At 34.0% G+C, this 21,835-nt stretch overlaps 1 long non-coding RNA gene across 1 annotated transcript; it reads left to right on the forward strand.

The window, feature by feature from the left end:
* The first annotated feature begins 1,643 nt into the window (after positions 1-1,643).
* LOC118764406 lies at positions 1,644-20,396 on the forward strand. The gene is made up of 3 exons (XR_005000220.1): positions 1,644-1,787; positions 12,637-12,638; positions 20,386-20,396. It is a non-coding gene; the product is annotated as an uncharacterized LOC118764406 (long non-coding RNA).
* Positions 20,397-21,835: the final 1,439 nt, after the last annotated feature.

Consider the following 21,835-nt stretch of genomic DNA (forward strand, 5'->3'; position numbering starts at 1 on the left):
ATAATAATAATAATAATAATAATAATAATAGTTTCAAACTTTGGCACATTGCCAGCAATTTCGGGAGAGAGGCAACTCGATTACATCAATCCGATTCGGCGGAATTTGAACATAATATATTTATAATAATATACAAACTATATTCCGAGAAAATATTTTGCATCACTGACACCCCCCCGCCAACACACACACACATACACACAAAACTATGCTTCAATAAAAAAAAACTTAAACGATTATCGATCCGCTGAATATGAGATATGAAACTATCAATCTTCTCTCTCTACATATAATATTGTGTATGTATGCTCTCTGTAAGCTATTTAAACTATGACGATATTTATGATGTCAGATATACAAAGCTGATTGACTACAGAATTATAATCTGTATTCGACTTTTGTTTAAGAAGGAAAATAACTTCGGAATTTGAACTAAAAATATTTACCGTAGGGAAATTAAGAAATACCCACAAAAATTGCTTAAAAATAAAATCAACGCATACATAGATAATGGAAAATTTATAGTTAATCCTTCAATAAACTTTAAAAAAAAGACACTCAACTTTAATCGTTAATTTTAATCATAATTGCAATAATCTCTCTTTAAGTGCACTTTGTAAAGAAGGAGCTGATTTTTAACAATGGAACAAAGTTACACTGCAGGAATTTAAATGGAAGTAACTTGTTGCATTCTCTAAATCTAAAGTTACGTAAGACATTTCAGAAAGCTGTTGTATGTTTATATTCTTCCGCTTACAGTAAACTGTGAGCGGAAGTTACCTTTGCTTTCAAAAAATTAAAAACAGCTTTTAGAGGTTTCCTCATAGATTATTAGTAATATAGCTAAATAAGGGTAGCGATAATTATGGGGACAAACGTAAATTTACGAATGTATGCATCCGCGCGTGGGTTACATATATATATATATACATACATACATATATATATATATCTGATCGCCATGTTGATTCGCTAGCCTCTGCACGCATTTTTTTTCTCTCCTTCTTTCTGTGTTTCTTCTCTGTGTATCTTTCTGTTGAAGAGCGTAGGCTCGAAACGTTAAAGACTTGTTTTATTTATATTTCTGAGCGCCATACTAATACAATTGTTTGTTTGTATTCCACCTGCCCTCGTCTTTTGTTTATTTCCGTAAACCTGCCTTCGTCTTTTGTCTATTTTCATAAAGCTTCCCGTTATATATATATATATATATAATATATATATATATACACCAGATGAAGATATATATATATAGTGGAGGCGCATAGCTCAGTGATTAGAGCGTCGCGATTACGATCGTGAGGTTGTGAGCTCGATTCCCGGCCCGGGGTTCGTGTTGTGTTCTTGAGCAAGACACTTTATTTCATGTTGTTTCAGTTAACTCAGCTTTAGAAATGAGTTGCGACATCATTGGTACCAAACTGTATCGGCCTTGCTTTTCCCTTAGAAACAAATTTGCCCGGACTTGTGCCTCGGAAGGTAACTTTGTAGGTGCAATCCCATGGTCATTCATGACCGAAGGGGGTCTCCTCATATATATATATATATATATATATATATACACACACAACATAATGTACTGAACCGTGATAAAAAATTCAACAAAAAAGTGCTCCATTTGGTGAGAGATAAATAATATTTATTTAAAGGTCACAGTACATGTATTAAAGGGCTACTAATAGTTTCATATGTTGAGAAAACTCAAACATATTCTTCAGGTGCAAACCACATATTATAACGAACTCAAGAAATTGAATAGTAGAAGACACGCGAAAAGAACTGAGAAGGTAGCATATAGAAAATGTCGACAGTAAACAACGGAAAAACAGAAACTAAAATGTAAAATTAAAAGTATAATTAAAAAATAAGAAGGTAAAAAAGCTATTCTCCTTAGACCTTAAATGATAAAGCTTAGACCTTAAATGAAAAGATATCAGTCAGGAATACGCAGAATTTTCCAATTCTTCAAAATATATCTATACATACACATACAACCGTTGAAAATTTCTGACCTAGAGTTCAATAGAGATCTAAGGGCCTTAGGTCTGAACACGATCTGTGCTCTTTAGCCAAAGTCTACATTTATTCAGTGTATTCACATGAGCTATGGATTTTTCAATTACTTTCCATTTAATCACATGCGGAGTTTCGTTATCTTTCAAAGTCCATACGTAGCTAACCACCTTCGTAGCTTTACTTTTGTCCCTATGTTGGAAGGAGGCTATGTGATTGGCCGAGCGATTTTTAAATTCACTTTCACATAATCCAATGTAGGTCTCCTTATCGTTGGTATTATTATTCAGGGTTGCAGTAACATCTGTTTCATATATGATAGATTTAGTCATACAAGGTTTGTCAAGTAGACAGGATCCTGGTTCGCGACAGTTGCAACAGGATTCAGGCTCTTGGTATTGACTACGTGTAATGATACAGTTCATACTGGGGCAGCAGCTATATGATAATTTCACAGAACGCCTATTAAGTATTTTTCTGTATCTGTGAGTTACTGGAAAGTGTGTCTAGGAGATTGGTAGATATTTAAGTTCATACATACTTACATATATTTCATACATTACGTACACTTATGAAAAATTATGGAAACGGAAAAATATTTCATCTTTCTCTCTTATCTTTTTATATAAATTTTGTCCTCTTCCTTTGTCATTTATCCACACACGTTCAACACACACACACACAACACACACACACACACACACACACACACACAGACACACACAGACACACACACACACACACACACACACACACATCTCTGCTAATTTCTTTCTCCTTCTTTCTCTCATCTTCTCTCACTTCACTACTTTTGTTCCAGAAAAGAGATTGAGTATCCAACTCTTCGTAAAATAAACATTTTGTTTTCCTCTGTTACATTCTATCTTATTTTATATTTCTTTTTTTTTTCTCTATATTTATTTTCTCCCTATTTCTTTATCTCTGTTATTGTATTTACATATAACTCCCTTTTTTCACTCGGAAAAATTTTGGATAGAATCTTGAGAATCTACGAGAAATTAAAATTGGAATAATAAAAAATAAATATCATTCTGCTTTACTTTTCTAATAAACAGCTTTAAAGGGAGATAGAAACTTGGATGAAGTCTGAAGTAATCAACTTTGTCTTCCATTTCAGTTGACAATATCGTTAGAATGCAATGTCCTGAAACCTTAGCATATAATGAATTGCGTAAACGCACAAGTTCATCCAGAGGAACGTACAGAGGATATTGACATAACTCTGCTTCCCAAAAGAAAAGAAAATTGCAACATATGCTTTCTGAAGAAGATTTGCTGGAAGCACTGGATATGTGTCGTAGAATGCGTTAAGAAGACCATGGCCAGAGATATTGATATGAGTGTTGATCATCGGATTACCATCACCTCTTTTTTTTAGCAGTGTACAGGTTGAGGATCATCACAGAAGTAAGATATAACAATATGAGGTGGGGGTAGGATTTCCATTAATATCCACGTTCTACTTTGTAAACAAAAGAAGGTCGTTTTTGTTACCCCCACCTCATATTGTTATATCTTACTTCTGTGATGATCCTCAACCTGTACACTGCTAAAAAAAAGGTGATGGTAATCCGATGATCAACACTCATATCAACATCTCTGGCCATGGTCTTCTTAACGCATTCCACGACACATATCCAGTGCTTCCAGCAAATCTTCTTCAGAAAGCATATGTTGCAATTTTCTTTTCTTTATATATATATATATATATATATATATATATATATATATATATATATATACATATATATATATATATATATATATATATATATATATATATAAATACAACATAGGACAAGAACGCAAAACATTCAAATAGACGACACAAAGAAACGGACGGGTCATTCGAAGCCTCTAATCTTCAGTCAAGAACCGGATCATCCTCGCAATTTCGGCTGATTAATCTTGAGATCATTCCAATCCGACCAGCCCCCAAGGAAAAAGCTAAGCTACGAGCATTAGATTTCTTGGGAAAAGGATCGAATGTATACGAAACAAGGACAGAAAAACGGACGATGCCACACGAATATAAATACAAAAAAACAATAATAATAATAACAGGACAAAAACAACACATATATATATATATATATATGTATGTATGTATGTATGTATGTATGTATGTATGTATGTATGTATGTATGTATGTATGTATGCATGTATGTATGTATGTATGTATGTATGTATGTATATAAAGTGACTAAGGGTACTAGTTAGGACCAGTATTGCTAAAAATAAGTCAAAACAACTCATAGCCACGAGAAAGTACTTATCTTATGACTGACAACGGACGCATGCTCCCTAAGGATCCGGGATATAGCCAGATCACCAGTGATTTCGCATTTGATTAATGGTCGTCGGAGGCTCTTACCCGACTGCTTAGGGTTAAGCACATCGCCACGACCTTCGTATCCAGCTACGCGATCTAAGAAATTTAATTGATTTTAATAGATTCAATGTCACTGAAAATTTCAATTCGATCTCTAATAACACTATGTGACCTTCCTTGACAAACTGTAGCTCAGTTTTTCAGTAGCAATCTTCGACTTCGTGCATCTCTCCATTCGACTACCTGAATTCCACGTGGTAGGTTCCTGTAAGGAGTCGACGAAACTTCAAGTAGCACACGGCTGAATCAAACTTTGATTGGAGTTACATATATAACTCTATCAAATGTATTGTGTGCCTCTTTCTTTCGTTTTTCCTTTCACTCGTAGCATATAAATGCGTATTTCGGTGTATGAATATAAGTAATATATTAATCGTACAATTACATATTTATATAATTTTTTCTGCATATAATTACTGCATAGATTTTTACATATGTTTATTAAATAGGCGCAGAAGTGGCTGTGTGGTAAGAAACTACATGGTTCCGGGTTCAGTTCCACTTCATGGCAACTTGGGCAAGCGCCTTCTACTATAGCCTAGGGCCGACCAAAGCATTGTGAGTGGATTTGGTAGACGAAAACCGAAAGAAGCCCGTCGTATATATATATATATATATATATATATATAAGCAATGAAAAATTGTATAAATGCAGAATGCTCGATTGAAAGAAAATTCTAATGAATTGAGAAAATGAAAAAATATAGAAATATATATTTATTCAAACCGGTTTTCGTCATAGTTTGACTTATCAAGAATAGTTAGGTGAAAAGGTTGTTTTAAAAATGAGAAAGGGGAAAAAAAGTTGCATTGTTTTTTGCAAAAGAATAATAGTAGTAAATATGTATAAAAATTAATAGTAGTAAATATGTATAAAAATTAAAAATTAAGTACTCCGATACATTGTGAGTTCGTTGTGTATCTTGAGTTTAATGATAGTTCATGAAAAAATTACCTTGAGGTATTAGGATCCAATGGGATTAAGGCCATGTGTTGTTTGGTTTAATTTAGGATGTTGGCAAAACAGGAAGTAGTAGTAATTGTGGTTCTTCAGTTCCTGTGTTGTGAATAAGGGGAGACAACTCTTTTGAGTTCTTAAATAAAAGCTGCTGATAAACCCCAAATTATAAAATTGTCATTTTAGCTTCATTTGCATTATCTTTTTTATATAATTGTTTGTTAATTTAACTTTCAGATTTTAACACTTTATTTATATTATTTTCTAATTATATAAATTTGCATAGACAATTGCATTTCAGATTATTATATCATAAATAATAAAGATGATGGTAATAACAACAATAGTAAAAATGATATTTAAAGAGAAAACAGTTAACGAGGAGACACTCCTGGTATCCTTTGATGTCATCAACCTCTACACCAACATCCCACATGAGTATGGTATAGAGGCAATTGACTTCTGGCTAGAAAAACACCCAGAGACATTCCCTTTTATTACAGAATCTCTCAAGTTCATTCTGACCAACAATTTTTTTCTCTTCGACGACACGCACTACCGTCAAAAATGTGGTATTGCGATGGGTACCAAGGCTGCACCAGTCCTTGCGAACCTCATAATGGGTTTCTTCGAACTATCACTCTATGAAATATCACGCCAGAAATTTGGACATGTTTTCCACACCTACCTAAAGGAAAACTGGAAAAGGTATTTGGATGATTGTTTCATCATATGGAAAGAACCTTATGAAAAACTCCTGGAATTCAAAACCATACTAAACAACATACATCCCAACATCCAATTCACTATGGGATTAAGCAAACATCATCTACCATTCTTGATCTCCTAATTATAAAAACACCTAAGAACCAAATCATAACAGACATCTACCACAACCCACAGACTCACAACAATACCTCCTCTTTAGTTCATGCCACCCAAAACACACCAAGACAATATCCCTTTCAATTTGGCTAAAAGGGTATGCACCATTGTCTCGGATCCAAAAACACGAGAAATACGCCTTCAAGACCTCAAAAAAACACTATTACAACGCCAATATCCCTCCACCCTTATAGAGTATGGAATAAAACGCGCCAAAGAACTAGATAACATTACACTGAAAACTACCCAACCTAACACCACACACAACCTCAAAATACTTCCATACATTTCCACCCACAACCCCAAAAATATCGAAGCATACACCACAATCATACAAAACCTCAGTCTACTGTCAACAGACCCCAAAATGAAAAACATTATAAATACACACAAAATTCTCAAATGTAAAAGGCAACACAAATCTTTAAAAAAACTCTTGACAAATGCCAAACTTCACACACCACATCCACACCCAGCAGTAAAAAAATGTGCACGCCCAAACTGTGGGACATGCCCCCTCCTACTTGAAGGTTCTGAATTTACCTTCAAACAAGGTACGAAGTTTAAAATCAAGACTAACTTCTCCTGTTCCTCCGAGAACCTTATCTACGTTCTCACATGCGCTGGTTGCCAACATAATTATGTTGGACAAACGAGTCTCCCGTTACGTAAACGAGTAGCGGTGCATAAAGAACAAATAAATCTCCCGGAATACCGACAAATTCCACTGAGTGGCCACATAGACTCATGCGCTAAAGACTTAAACCCCAAATTCTATATATTCCCCTTCTACCAATGTAAAGACGGCATCACCACACAGGAGAGAATTAACAAGGAGAATCTCTTTATTGAAAAATTCCAAACACAACTTAACATACAAACTCCTCGTTGATCAAACTTCCCTTTTCTACTTCATTCTTCATGGATGGACTCACACAAATATATAAGGATACCATAGATTCATCACTTCAAGCAATAACTTATACTCTTTAAATATCATTTTTACTATTGTTGTTATTACCATCATCTTTATTATTTATGATATAATAATCTGAAATGCAATTGTCTATGCAAATTTATATAATTAGAAAATAATATAAATAAAGTGTTAAAATCTGAAAGTTAAATTAACAAACAATTATATAAAAAAGATAATGCAAATGAAGCTAAAATGACAATTTTATAATTTGGGGTTTATCAGCAGCTTTTATTTAAGAACTCAAAAGAGTTGTCTCCCCTTATTCACAACACAGGAACTGAAGAACCACAATTACTACTACTTCCTGTTTTGCCAACATCCTAAATTAAACCAAACAACACATGGCCTTAATCCCATTGGATCCTAATACCTCAAGGTAATTTTTTCATGAACAATCATTAAACTCAAGATACACAACGAACTCACAATGTATCGGAGTACTTAATTTTTAATTTTTATACATATTTACTACTATTAATTTTTATACATATTTACTACTATTATTCTTTTGCAAAAAACAATGCAACTTTTTTTCCCCTTTCTCATTTTTAAAAAACCTTTTCACCTAACTATTCTTGATAAGTCAAACTATGACGAAAACCGGTTTGAATAAATATATATTTCTATATTTTTTCATTTTCTCAATTCATTAGAATTTTCTTTCAATCGAGCATTCTGCATTTATACAATTTTTCATTGCTTATCATTTCTCCACGTGCAGTCAACACAACCTCACCATTTATTGATCTCTCTCTCTCTCTCTCTCTCTCTCTCTCTCTATATATATATATAATATATATATATATATAATATATATATATATATATATAAACATAATAAATAATATTAGGGTAATAAGAATTATAGAAATTATTATTACCAGTGTCCTAGCACAAAAAAAATAGTCAATAAACTATATATTATTCACATAAAAGTATCGTGTACATTAGAAAACATTAAGAGGCTTCCAAATAGGAAAACCTTGTGCTAGAAAGAGCACTAGAAAACTCAAACCACTAATTATGGATACATTCTCGAAAGGATTGAAAATTAAAAACGTTTACCATCTAATTTAGTTCCTAGATCATGGTTTCTAACTCATTCCAGTAAAAAAATATTTACTAAGGCTACTTTTCGTCAGTAGGGAGCCTTCAGATTTCAAATATACACACGACTAGATTCGCATGTAAACTAGTTGCCTGTATATCCTAATTTTTCAAAACAACCGGCGACAGAGAGGATGCCGGTAAAAATTAGAAGAAATCTATCAAAAATATTAATCATAAATTACATAGTAAATTAAACATAAATTAGATGGTAAACGTTTTTAATTTTCAATCCTTTCGAGTATTTATCCATAATTAGTGGTTTGAGTTTTCTACTGCTCTTTCTAGCACAAGGCTTTCCTATTTGGAAGCCTCTTAATGTGTTCTAATGTACACGATACTTTTATCTAAATATATATATATATAGATATATGTGTGTGTGTGTGTGTGTGTGTGTGTTTGTTGTTTGTATCTGTGTTTGTCCCCCCCTCCATCGCTTGACAACTGATGTTGGTGTGTTTGCGTCCCGGTCATTTAACAACTAATAACATACTGGTGTATCTATTTGTTTCTGCCTCTGACGAGATTCTGCTTTATAAAATGATTTATTACAATTATATTCTTTAAAGTAAGAATCGAAACAGCTGTTAGAGATCACCTTTTGGCAGTTAATAAATATACTTATTAATTGACGTATCTCCATTTTCTTATTTTTCTTATATATATATATATAAGGCTTTGATCAGCCCGAGGCTATAATAGAAAATACCTGCCCAAGGTGCGGCGTTGTGCAATGGAACTCAAAACCGTGTGGTTGAGAAATCAACTTCTTATTTCTTCATTGCCCACAAGGAGCTAAACAGAGACGGGACAAACAAGGACAGACAAAGGGATTAAGTCAACTACATCGAACCCAGTGCGTAACTGGTACTTAATTTATCGACCCCGAAAGGATGAAAGACAAAGTCGACCTCGGTGGAATTTGAACTCAGAACGTAACAGCAGACGAAATACTGCTACGCATTTCGCCCGGCGTGCTAACGTTTCTTCAAGCTCGTGCTAACGTTTTTTTTTTACTTTTTTACTGCCCACCAGGGGCTACACATAGAGAGGACAAACAAAGACAGACAAACGGATTAAGCCGATTACATCGACCCCAGTGCGTAACTGGTACTTAATTTATCGACCCCGAAAGTATGAAAGACAAAGTCGACCTCGGCGGAATTTAAACTCAGAACGTAATAGCAAACGAAATGCCCATTTCTTTACTGCCCACAAGGGGCTACACAGAGTGGGGAGAAACAAGGACAGAGAAAATGGATTAAGTCGATTACATCGACCCCAGTGCGTAACTGGTACTCATTTAATCGACCCCGAAAGGATGAAAGGCAAAGTCGACCTCGGCGGAATTTGAACGCGGAAGGTAACGACAGACGAAATACCTATTTCTTTATTACCCACAAGGGGCTGAACACAGAGGGGACAAACATGGACAGACATAGGTATTAAGTCGATTATATCGACCCCAGTGCTTAACTGGTACTTAATTTATCGACCCCGAAAGGATGAAAGGCAAAGTCGACCTCGGCGGAATTGGTCGACTTTGCCTTTCGACCTCGGCGGAATTTGAACGCGGAAGGTAACGACAGACGAAATACCGCTAAGCATTTCGCCCGGCATGCTAACGTTTCTGCCAACTTCTTCCCACGCAACCATGCCCGCACCTTTGTATAAAGATTTCGCTGGTTATGCATTTCGTTGAACAGCTAGTTAGGCTACATACAGTTCGGAAGAAATGAAAAACTTCAGGCATGCATTTACAATAATGTAAATATGAATATAAGTAACATGTTTATTCAAATTTATAAACGTATTAGAGCGTGTTTATATAAAAGGAGCGGGTACCTTGTTTATATATAAAGTGGTTTATCTGATATTTCTGCTCCTTATATCTTCGCATATCTTTCAATATCTCTGCACGATTTAACACATGCATGCTCATCACATGATATTCAATGCGTATGAGAGCTAAATCTATGTGTGTATGGGGGTGGGTAAGGGAGGTCTCTGAGCGTGTGGAGGTCCGTGTATGCGTGTGTGTGTGTGTGTGTGTGTGTGTTTGTGAGTGAATTTGTATGTCTGTATGTCTAAATGTGTGTGTATTGGTCGCACGTCAATATATGCGTATGCAATATGCATCCAAATGAAATGCTTACTTTGGTGCACTCACGTGCATGTTTACGGATATGCACATAAAGCATTATTGCTTATCTACTTCCACATATACACTCACATATCGCACAAAAACACACACACACTCATATATCATATAAAATATATACTTACATTATACACACACACACAAACACACGCACACACACACACACATATATATATGTATATATATTTATATATAATATATATTTATATCTATACATACATATATACATTTATATATATATATATAATATATATATATATCTATACATATATATATATATATATTATATATATATATATATATATATATATATATATAATATATATATATATATATATGTATATATATTTATATCTATACATACATATATACATGCATACATATTTACATATATATATGTATATGTGTAAGTGTGTGTGTGTGTATACTTAAGAATGAGGTGTTGTTAAACGCTCTAACATTTAAGTTCTAACACATTACTACAAACACTACCCAAATCACACAATCTCTCTCATTATACAAGCATATACAACACAACTCATAGACCCACATACACACACACACAAACGCACACACTCATATGCATACTCACGAACACACACACGCGCACACAAACACACACACATGCATACTCACAAACACACACACACACACGCAGAAATAATGAATTCAAAATCGCATAGACATATGTTTGTAAAACATTAGTCTAAAGTAAAAGGCGTTACTTAAGAAAATACACAAACGAACATAGCACATATAATCTTGACTACATCTTCTCTTCTTCTTCTCACCTGCTCTCTTTCCCAACACAACTGTATTTGCTTAGAAACATATAATTCCCTGTATCATGGGTATTGAAAGTTTGAAATGGAAAGGCCATTAGTCGACATTTTATCAACTTGTCTCTCACAGAGCTTTCTCCTTCTTAAACATGGCTTTCACCACTTTAATCTTTATCCCTCTTAACTCCTTCGAGATTTTAGCAGATAAGAAATATCATCAGTGGTCGTCTACACACCAATATTTAGCTTAAGCAACACGACCGCCACCACGCTTCGGTACATTCGTATGTGTTTCAGAGAGACAATGTACATACAAATATATAAATACATACATAATATATATAATATATATATTATATATATATATATATATATATAATATATATATATATATACACATACATATGTATATGCACACATATATATAAATATACAATATATATACCTATATGTATATATGCATATCTATCTATCTATATATCTATCTATCTATCTATCTATCTATCTATCTATCTATCTATCTATCTATCTATCTGTCTGTCTGTCAGTCTATCTCTCTCTCTCTCTCTCTCTATATATATATATATGTGTGTGGGGGGGGGTGCGCGCGTTGTGTATGTGTGGATACATGCATGCATATATACATACATGCATATATACATACATACATGTATACATACACATTTACATGCATATATACACACAGAGACACGTATATATATATATACATATATATATATATATATGAGTTGTATTCCTATCCAGAAGAACCAAGGTGGCAGGTAATGTTATGTAAGTGCTATGGAAGGACTGTAGTTAAACTCTCGGTTCGATAATGATACGAGTGAGGAGTCTAATGCAGGTCTTGTATGAGCATGTATATGTTAAATAAAATAAGTCAACAAAGCCAAGGCTGAGTGGAGTTTTCAGGATATTTATAAAGAGAAAGTTAGTCTTACAGCTGTTTCTGGGATATCAGGGATTTCCATTCATCAAAGACGATGTGAGATGGTTAAATAGAGGGAAATATTAGAGTTCAATATAGGAATTATTTTTGAAAAGGAATCAAATAAGGAGTATATAGGAAATAGAATGAATGTAAAATTAAAATTATAAATGTATCAAGAAGTTATAGTTGCAGCAAGGTAGTGTGTAGAAGTGGAATAAATGCTTCCTGTCCATGGTATGTAAATTTTAATAGGAGTTCATATTTTGTCATCACAAATGGAAAGTGTGCAGACGTAGATTCCATGTACTGTTCATTCAAAGGAGTCTTGTGGTGGGAATGAATATCTCAGATTGAAGTGGTAGTATTAAGTGGATAGAGAAGGGAGAAGAGATGTGTATGTTAAAATGAAGAGAGAAGTCAAAGGATAATGTGAAAAACGAAGAAGAAAAGTAAGATGGAGTGAAAATGAAAGCAAGAAGAAAAAAATGAAAAAGTGTAAGAAAAATGAAAAAGGTGTGTTAGTGGTGGTCAAAATATTAAGATGGGGATGGGAGAGGAGTAGGGGAGGGTAGGAAGAGATATGAATGAAAGTAATGAATATGTGTGAGGTGGGGTGATATGTTAGAATGGTGAGGTGATATGTTAGAATGGTGAGAATGCATATGTGTATGTGTATATATATGCATGCATACAGGTTAAAATACACAAACACGCAAGCCTATATAATAATGCATACTCACACACATATGTACACGTGTGCGTGCGTATATCAATATACACTTCTTTCTTTCTCTCTGATTTCTTCATCCACACTATCACATTAGCCAGTAGACTAAACACTTAAGTCTATTTATAGAAACTTGACCATCTTTACCATTCTTCCCTTCCGTTTTGTGGCTTACTACTCACTTTAGAACACCAGCGCCTACACCTTTTTCTGTACCCATCCCCTAACACTATTCTAACACATCACCCCACCTCACACATATTCATTACTTAATTCTTGTCTCTTCATACCCCTCCCATACTCATTTTCCACCCCCTCTTAATATCTCGACCACCAACACTATCTTTTTCATATTTTCTCACACTTTTCTTTTTTCATCTTGTTTTTAGTTTCTCTTACTCTTTCTGTCCTTTTTCGTTTCTCACCTTTTCCTTTGACCCCTCTCACTTCAATTTAACATACACATCTCTTCTCCCTTCTCCATCCACTTAATATTACCACTACATTCTCAAATATTCATTCACACCACAAGACTCCTTTGAATGAACAGCACATGGAATTTTCGTCTCCACATTTTCCATTTGTAACGACAAAATATGAACTCCTATTGGAATTTACATACCGCGAACAAGAAGCATTTTTACCTCTTCTACGCACCACTTTTCTTGGATAATGGAACTGAAACTATAACATCTTTATACATTTTTATTTTTATTTCTACATTCATTCTCCTATTTCCCTATATACTCCTTATTTGCTTCCTTTTCCAAAATAATTCCTATACTGAACTCTAATATTTCCCTCTATTTAACCATCTCACATTGTCTCTGATGAAGGGACATCCTTAATATTCTAGAAACTGCAGTAAGACTAACTTTCTCTTTATAAATGTCCTGAAAACTCCACACAACCTTGGCTTTGTTGTCTTATTTTATTTAACACACCACACACACACACACACACACACACACACACCACACACACACACATATATATATATATATATATATATATATATATATATAATCAATAATAAAAGGGTAAAATTAATTAATTATTAATTAATTTTACCAAGTAGTGTTCAGTATGTAAAAAGACCATTTACGGTATATTCAAAACATTACGTTATATAATTAGGGTTCAGTAAAATAATTTACTTTACCACACACCGAACTTTTAGAAATGGTAGCCAAAAAGTCTTAGCTATTTCTTCTACTATAAGAAATAGCTAAGATTTTTTGGCTACTATTTCTAAAAGATCGGTGTGTGGTAAAGTAAATTATTTTACTGAACCCTAATTAGACCGAACGCACGCGTTATTTCTCTTCTCCAAGTTTTTATTTGAATCATCACGACGCGCACTCTTTGACCTTTCCTCCCTGCCTGTCTGTCTTTCTCTGTACTTGTCTCTCTCCTTCTTATTTTTCACCCTTTCTGGTTTCTTTCCTCTCTCTCTCTCTCTCTCTCTCTCCTCCTCCTCCTCCTTCTCCTGACCAGAGGGTTGCAAAAACTTTCAGCTTCGTCCTTCAACAAGTATAGATCGACTTCTGTCCTTCGTTAGCCGATTTCTCACATGCGTTCTAACTAATTTTTCCACCGTCCAGGCAAAAAAAGCCCTTATTGTCTGTTTCCTGTCCTGTTTCTTTATTGTACTGTTTTTTCTTCCTTTGTATTGTTTTTTTCTTCATTTGTATTGTTTTTTCTTCATTTGTATTGCTTTTAAGTCCTGTTTTTGTCACTTGCTTTACCCCTCTGCACAAGAATTTTATTTAATTCCTTTTGCAGGAAGGACTGCTTCAACTGTGTTCTGTCCTTACCTTCGAAACACACTTTGAGTCGAACCAGGGACAGCTGATGAAGGGGAATTTTCCTTGTATTGTTTGTCCTGTACTCTGTTTTTTCGTTGTTTAAAAAAAGTCCGTTTCCTTGTTTGATTTTATGTTCTCGTCTCTCGTTGTATTCTACGTTTATTTGTCGTGTCCTGTACTCATATATATATATATATATGCATGTATATATACATGTAGATGTAAGTATGTACATATATGTATGTATATATGCATATATTTTATTTATTTATTATATATATATAGATATATATATATGTGTGTGTGTGTGTGTGTATATATATATATCTACACATATGTATTTGTATGTATGTGTGTTGTGTATGTGTGGTTATATATATATATATATACATACATACATACACAACCGCACAAACACACACATTTATACACATATATAAATACATATATACACACATATACACACTTACATTTTAAATGAATGTGTTAGTGTATTGGTGTTTTTTCTATTCTACTTATATATGTGTGTGTATGAACGTATGTATGCGTGTAAGAATGCATGTGTGCGTATGAATGTTTGTGTAATTATTTTTTCCTGTTGATTGGGGTTCAGATTTATTTCAACCGACCACTTGCTCAATTTTAAAGATGTAAAATAGATACAATAGCACACACACACACACACAGGTGTGTGTGTGAGTGTGTAACAGAAAGGTTGTCGTGTTCAATTATTCACTGTTTGAGTTTTGAAGCATTTTCACAGATTCCTATTGTCCCTTTAGCTTGATCATCTATAAAATATAAATTATGAAGTAATGTTCATTCATGCTTTGATCTGCAATAACACCTTATCCTATTGCTCGCGAAACCGTGTGAAAGAAACCTGAAACTGTATTATTGGTTATTATATTTAGAGTAACGTTCTCAGAAGTAAAAAACGAAAAACTGAGAAAAACGAATTGAAAACATATATTGTTTCAATGTCTTCCAAGCTCTGATTATTTTCCACTGATAAGAAATGTTTCGCTTCGCATAATTCTAAAATTAGTTTAATTTATTTAGCGTGGATTTTGGCTTGTTTACGAATTCTAATAAGAAGGAAATGGCGCTATACATGATTGCCAAAAAACTAGAAATTTCAAAGATTTTAGTATTGAGTAAGCAAAGAAAAGCATTAAATATGTATATTTCCTGCATCTTTATTCTTTGGTTTCAGACTCGAACTACTAATCCCACCAAATGTTATGGAGGAAACGGTTATCTCCCTTACCAGGAACAGTACGTGTTTGTAGCATAAGAATAAGAATTAATTTTAAAAGCCTTGAGATATATGAAATAACTAGGATTTTGTTTTTAAGTGGAACACGAAGTAGATAAAACTGTAAACATTAACGTAAAGGGTGGACTGAAAAACAATTACATGAAAAAAAAATCCCGATACATGCTTTTTTAACGCAATACTCTACATGCATTTATAATTATATACACACATACACACACAGACTCACATATATTATATATAATACATACTATATATAATATATATTGTGTGACCATGTATCTCTCTGTGTGTGTATGTGTGTATGTGTGTGTGTGTGTATACGTATGCACGAGACAAACCACCGGACAACAACGATCTCCAAACTTTCGTCTTTACGCTAAGAAGAAGCGGATTTATACTTAAGAACCTTCCAGTCATGGTCATCCGATTACTTTTGGAAGTACAGTGTATATGACAAAATGCTTTACAATGCGTCCTTTCTTTTTTAAAGGTTACGGTGCCATTTGGACATGATTTTTGGAGGTTTCCTCAGCAGTAGGGCTAACAGCAACGTAGGAGTCTTCTTGTTAGTAGGCTAAGAGCGGTCAGAAAACAGTAGCTTTTAGGCGTTAACAATATCGTCTGCTTGCTTTGCATTCGTTTACTACTTTTCATTTTGTTATTCAAGTGGGGTTGCATGCGTGTGCATGCAACACTTACGCAAGTATTGCATGCAGGCGCAAACGCAACCTGACTGCTGCACACGAATTTGCATGCACACATGCAAATATATTATAGCCAAGTATTAACAGTTTGTTATATTTCAAGAAACACACAAACGAACACACAGAAATATACAAACGCATTCAGAAACACATGTACACATAATACATACATACGTATATACATACATACATACATACATACATACATACATACACTCACACACACGCACGCGCGCACACACACACACACACACACACATACACACACACACACACCACACATACACCAATATGTAGGGAGAGTTTACGAAAAAACAAAACACGAGGACAAGTGGTGAACAAAACAAACAGATATATAACGCTCAGGAATAGAAAAAGTCTTTTACGTTTCGAGCCTACGCTATATAAACATATATATAATATATATATATATATATATATATATATATATATATATATATATTTGAGGTGTGTTCTGTTAAGAACGTATAAGAGTACAAATAGAGCTCGTTCTTCACCCTTAGAATTCCCGAATAGCCGGTAGTATTCTTATGGTACGCTACCAATTCTAGTCTTCCTCGTGTGTGAAAATATAAAGTAAAAAGTAAAATGTCAAAAGGAAGAGTAAGTACAGGTTTTGGCATCTTTTTAATCCCTGTAAATGTTTCGATACTTACAGATCCTCGTATCAAAGAAAAAGCCATGGATGTTGTAGCATGGAAATCTGAATTTACTTACGGAGACAGCAACTGAGTATCACCCGAGGAGATACATATAGATTTTCTTATACAGGTAAATCGTAAAATAAATTTAATTTGAACATAACTTTAAATCCTGTACATACGAGGATCTGTATGTATCGAAACATTTGTAACGATTAAAAAGCTGCCTAACCGTACTTGCTCTTCCTTTTAACTCTTTTACTTTTTAATTTTTATATATTTACACACACACACGCACGCGCGCACACACACACACACACACACATACACACACACCACACACACACACATACACCAATATGTAGGGAGAGTTTACGAAAAAACAAACACGAGGACAAGTGGTGAACAAAACAAACAGATATATAACGCTCAGGAATAGAAAAAGTCTTTTACGTTTCGAGCCTACGCTATATAAACATATATATATATATATATATATATATATATATATATATATTTGAGGTGTGTTCTGTTAAGAACGTATAAGAGTACAAATAGAGCTCGTTCTTCACCCTTAGAATTCCCGAATAGCCGGTAGTATTCTTATGGTACACTACCAATTCTAGTCTTCCTCGTGTGTGAAAATATAAAGTAAAAAGTAAAATGTCAAAAGGAGAGTAAGTACAGGTTTTGGCATCTTTTTAATCCCTGTAAATGTTTCGATACTTACAGATCCTCGTATCAAAGAAAAAGCCATGGATGTTGTAGCATGGAAATCTGAATTTACTTACGGAGACAGCAACTGAGTATCACCCGAGGAGATACATATAGATTTTCTTATACAGGTAAATCGTAAAATAAATTTAATTTGAACATAACTTTAAATCCTGTACATACGAGGATCTGTATGTATCGAAACATTTGTAACGATTAAAAAGCTGCCTAACCGTACTTGCTCTTCCTTTTAACTCTTTTACTTTTTAATTTTTATATATTTACACACACACACGCACACACACACACACACACACACACACACACACACACACACACACACACACACACACACACACACACAGATATATATAAATTTATCTAGCTATCTATCTATCTATATACCCACACCTCGGTCATACATGAATATATATATATATATATGCATAAAGATAAGTTCGTGTATGTTTGTGTGTGTGTGAACATATAGATATGAATACGTGCACGAGCACCCCTCTCTCCACCCCACCCCCACACACATATGCATAAGAAATAGCTATAACCCTTTGACTGCTATTTCTAAATTCGGTATGTGGTAAGGCAACTCGTTGCTAAACCCTTATTGCTTAGTATTACTTAAATTTTCCTCGAATGAGGCTTTTACATGCCGAAGACTACTTGGTGTAATTGATAATTTTTCCAAATTAATTAATTTCACCCTTCATTATTACGGATTATATATATATTCATATATACATACATATAAATGTATACATATATGTGTATATGTATGTATGTATACATATATATATATATATATATATATATATATATATATATATATATATATACATACATATATATATATGTATGTATGTATACATAATATATATATATATATATATATATATATATATATATACATACATATATATATATGTATGTATGTATGCATGTATATATGTATAGTTAGATTTAGTCATCTTAAAGTTTAAGCGTAAAATTCCTTATAATTTTTTATATTTTGGCATCTTAGTAATTCACGGGCTTAGCGTTGCATTCGAACCTATTAACCTTCTATATATAAGTTGTAAGTTGACGATCATTGTAAATTGTAAATCACAAATATCAGTGAAGTTTGAACTGTTCCCATTAACATTCTGCATATATGCTTTCACCTTACTTTAATTATTTCCTATTTTTAATTATCAGTAATCCAACTTGTCTTATATGGTTAACCAGGTTTAACCCGAGATTTGAATTCACATTTTATTTTATTTTTACGAAAGATTTTAATTTCATTTTCATTCACAAAAATGTTTTACTTCACAACTGTTTTCCACTTCTACTTGAGTTGTTTGGTTGTTTTTTCATAAGGTGAGATTGCTACAATGTGTTAAACTTCTCGTTGAATTAGCTGTTTATTTTTAAGACTGTTTATTGCTTCTTGTTATTTATTCCCCCGTTGGGGGGAATACTTACTATTTGTTCTTAAAAAAAATATGTTGTGCGGCGATAAGCCTAGTGAAATTGTTGTCGACGTAACTGCCACCATGTCTGATATTGAATCTTGGGTAGAGTACCCAAGACTCTCACCTGGAACCCCAGCAAGTTCACCCAAGAAAAATAAAAAAGGATCCAGTAAAAGAAAGCATAGTATTGACAAGAATTGTTGACGCACCCAGCGTACAAAACGGCGAAACAGAAAAGAAAAAGGATCTTTTCGGTTTGAACGGCAGTTTTTAACATAATTTCTTGGTAACTAAAAAATTTTAAACTTCGTATACTGGTAGAATGTGTTTATAAAACATCTTTTTCTCTTGGCTTTATTGAGAAAATTCTATAGTTTGTAAGATATTTGGCCAAGAGAAAAAGATGTTTTATAAACACATTCTACCAGTATACGAAGTTTAAAATTTTTTAGTTACCTAGAAATTATGTTAAAAGCTGCCGTTCAAACTGAAAAGATCCAAGAAAAACTTTGCTATGGCAGCCGGAGGTCGAACCCGGCAACTTACTACTGAGAAAAAAGAATTAAAGAAACACCAAGAAATGTTACCAAAAGAAGGCAACATTTTGGAAGTTGAACCAGCAGAGAAAATTTTACAAGAAGAGTAAATGAAAACGTTGATCTACAAATCTTATAATTTGACAAGCCAGCCAAAAGATGGACACGGTGTCGGAAGAGACAGTTATCTTTTTCATACCTCACTTCTCTGATTTCTCTTTTGATGTTCTTAAGTTGCACCAGAGTCTCCGCTTTGTTGACATAAACCCTCTCTTTCAGGTACACCCACAAGAAAAACTCCGGGCTAGTCAAGTCGGGGGTACGTGAAGGCCAGTTGACATTACCATAGCGGGAGATTATTCTCTCCAAAGCACTGCCGTAGCAACAGCCTTGTTTCTCTTGCGTTATGAGACGTTGGTCCATCTGGCTGGAACCATGTGCGAAGTCTACTTTGAATGGCCGGGCGCAAAAATATCTCAATCATGGATACCTGAGAGAGGGGGTTTACGTCAACAAACTGGAGACCCTGGTGCAACTGAATGAGAACATCAATAGAGAAATCAGAGAAGCAAGTCTGAAACTCTTGAGAGTGTTATGGTTCAAGTTTTGGAAAGAACACGGGCGTGCGAAACCGAAAATGGCTGCCATTTAAGCGATGTAATTTTTCGTATGCTATGTAGGAGTGTTGGAAAATTTGACTTGTGCATATTCATTTCCATTATGTCCTTTATATTGTATATTATATCAAAATATCATGCATTTATTTGTAAAGTTAAGGAAGTGATTAAAACTTGAAACCCATAAGTGAATTTTGGGACACCCAGTATAATATGTGTGTGTGTCAGTGAGACTCTGTGTGTCTTTGTGTCAGTGTTTTTCTTCTCATCACCGCTTAACAACCGGCGTTGGTAGGTTTACGTCCTTGGAACCAGGCGGTGCGGCAAAAGAGAGTGATAGAATAAGTGCTAGGCTTTAAAAAAGCCCTGGGGTCGATTTGTTCGACCAAAACTCTTCAGGGCGGTGCCCCAGTATGGCCGCAGTCAAATGACTGAAACCAGTAAAAGAGTAAAAGAATACACACACACATGCATACATATATGTGTGCATGTGTGCGTTTACTCACACGCATGCTCACATTTCCTATTATATCTTTCGACATATAATTGTATCATATACGAACGGTTCCTCCACAAGTGGTGTTACAAGGGTGATAATAAACTCTATATAATATTCGGTGGGATCAAAAATTCGTCTTCGAAATAAAGGAATTATATGAAAAAATATGCATAGAATTCAAATATTTAATATGTTGAATTGTTTATATATTAAGAGGTGCACAAAATTTCCAGTCGGTCAGACTGTATTACATATTCTTCAAACCAATGAATAAGATCTCCCTCTTAAATAAAATTCATTTGCACTCTTGTTTTAGTTAAGAATAAGTGCATATGGCGATCCACACAAAATAGGTTCAGCTTGATTTTTGTATAAGTCTACATCAAAATATTTACAAAAAAATCTCAGTTGTCATTGGACCGTTTAAACATACATTGACATCCATTCACTATTCCTAACTGATAAACCAATGAAAAAATTCGATGGATAATTACTCAATCATTGCCGATGTGCTTCATTATACATTGTAATACTTTGTGAGGGCGAGTGCTTATGTGATGAGGGCGTT

The sequence above is a fragment of the Octopus sinensis genome, linkage group LG8, assembly GCF_006345805.1.
Source record: "Octopus sinensis linkage group LG8, ASM634580v1, whole genome shotgun sequence".
NCBI classification, from domain to species: domain Eukaryota; kingdom Metazoa; phylum Mollusca; class Cephalopoda; order Octopoda; family Octopodidae; genus Octopus; species Octopus sinensis.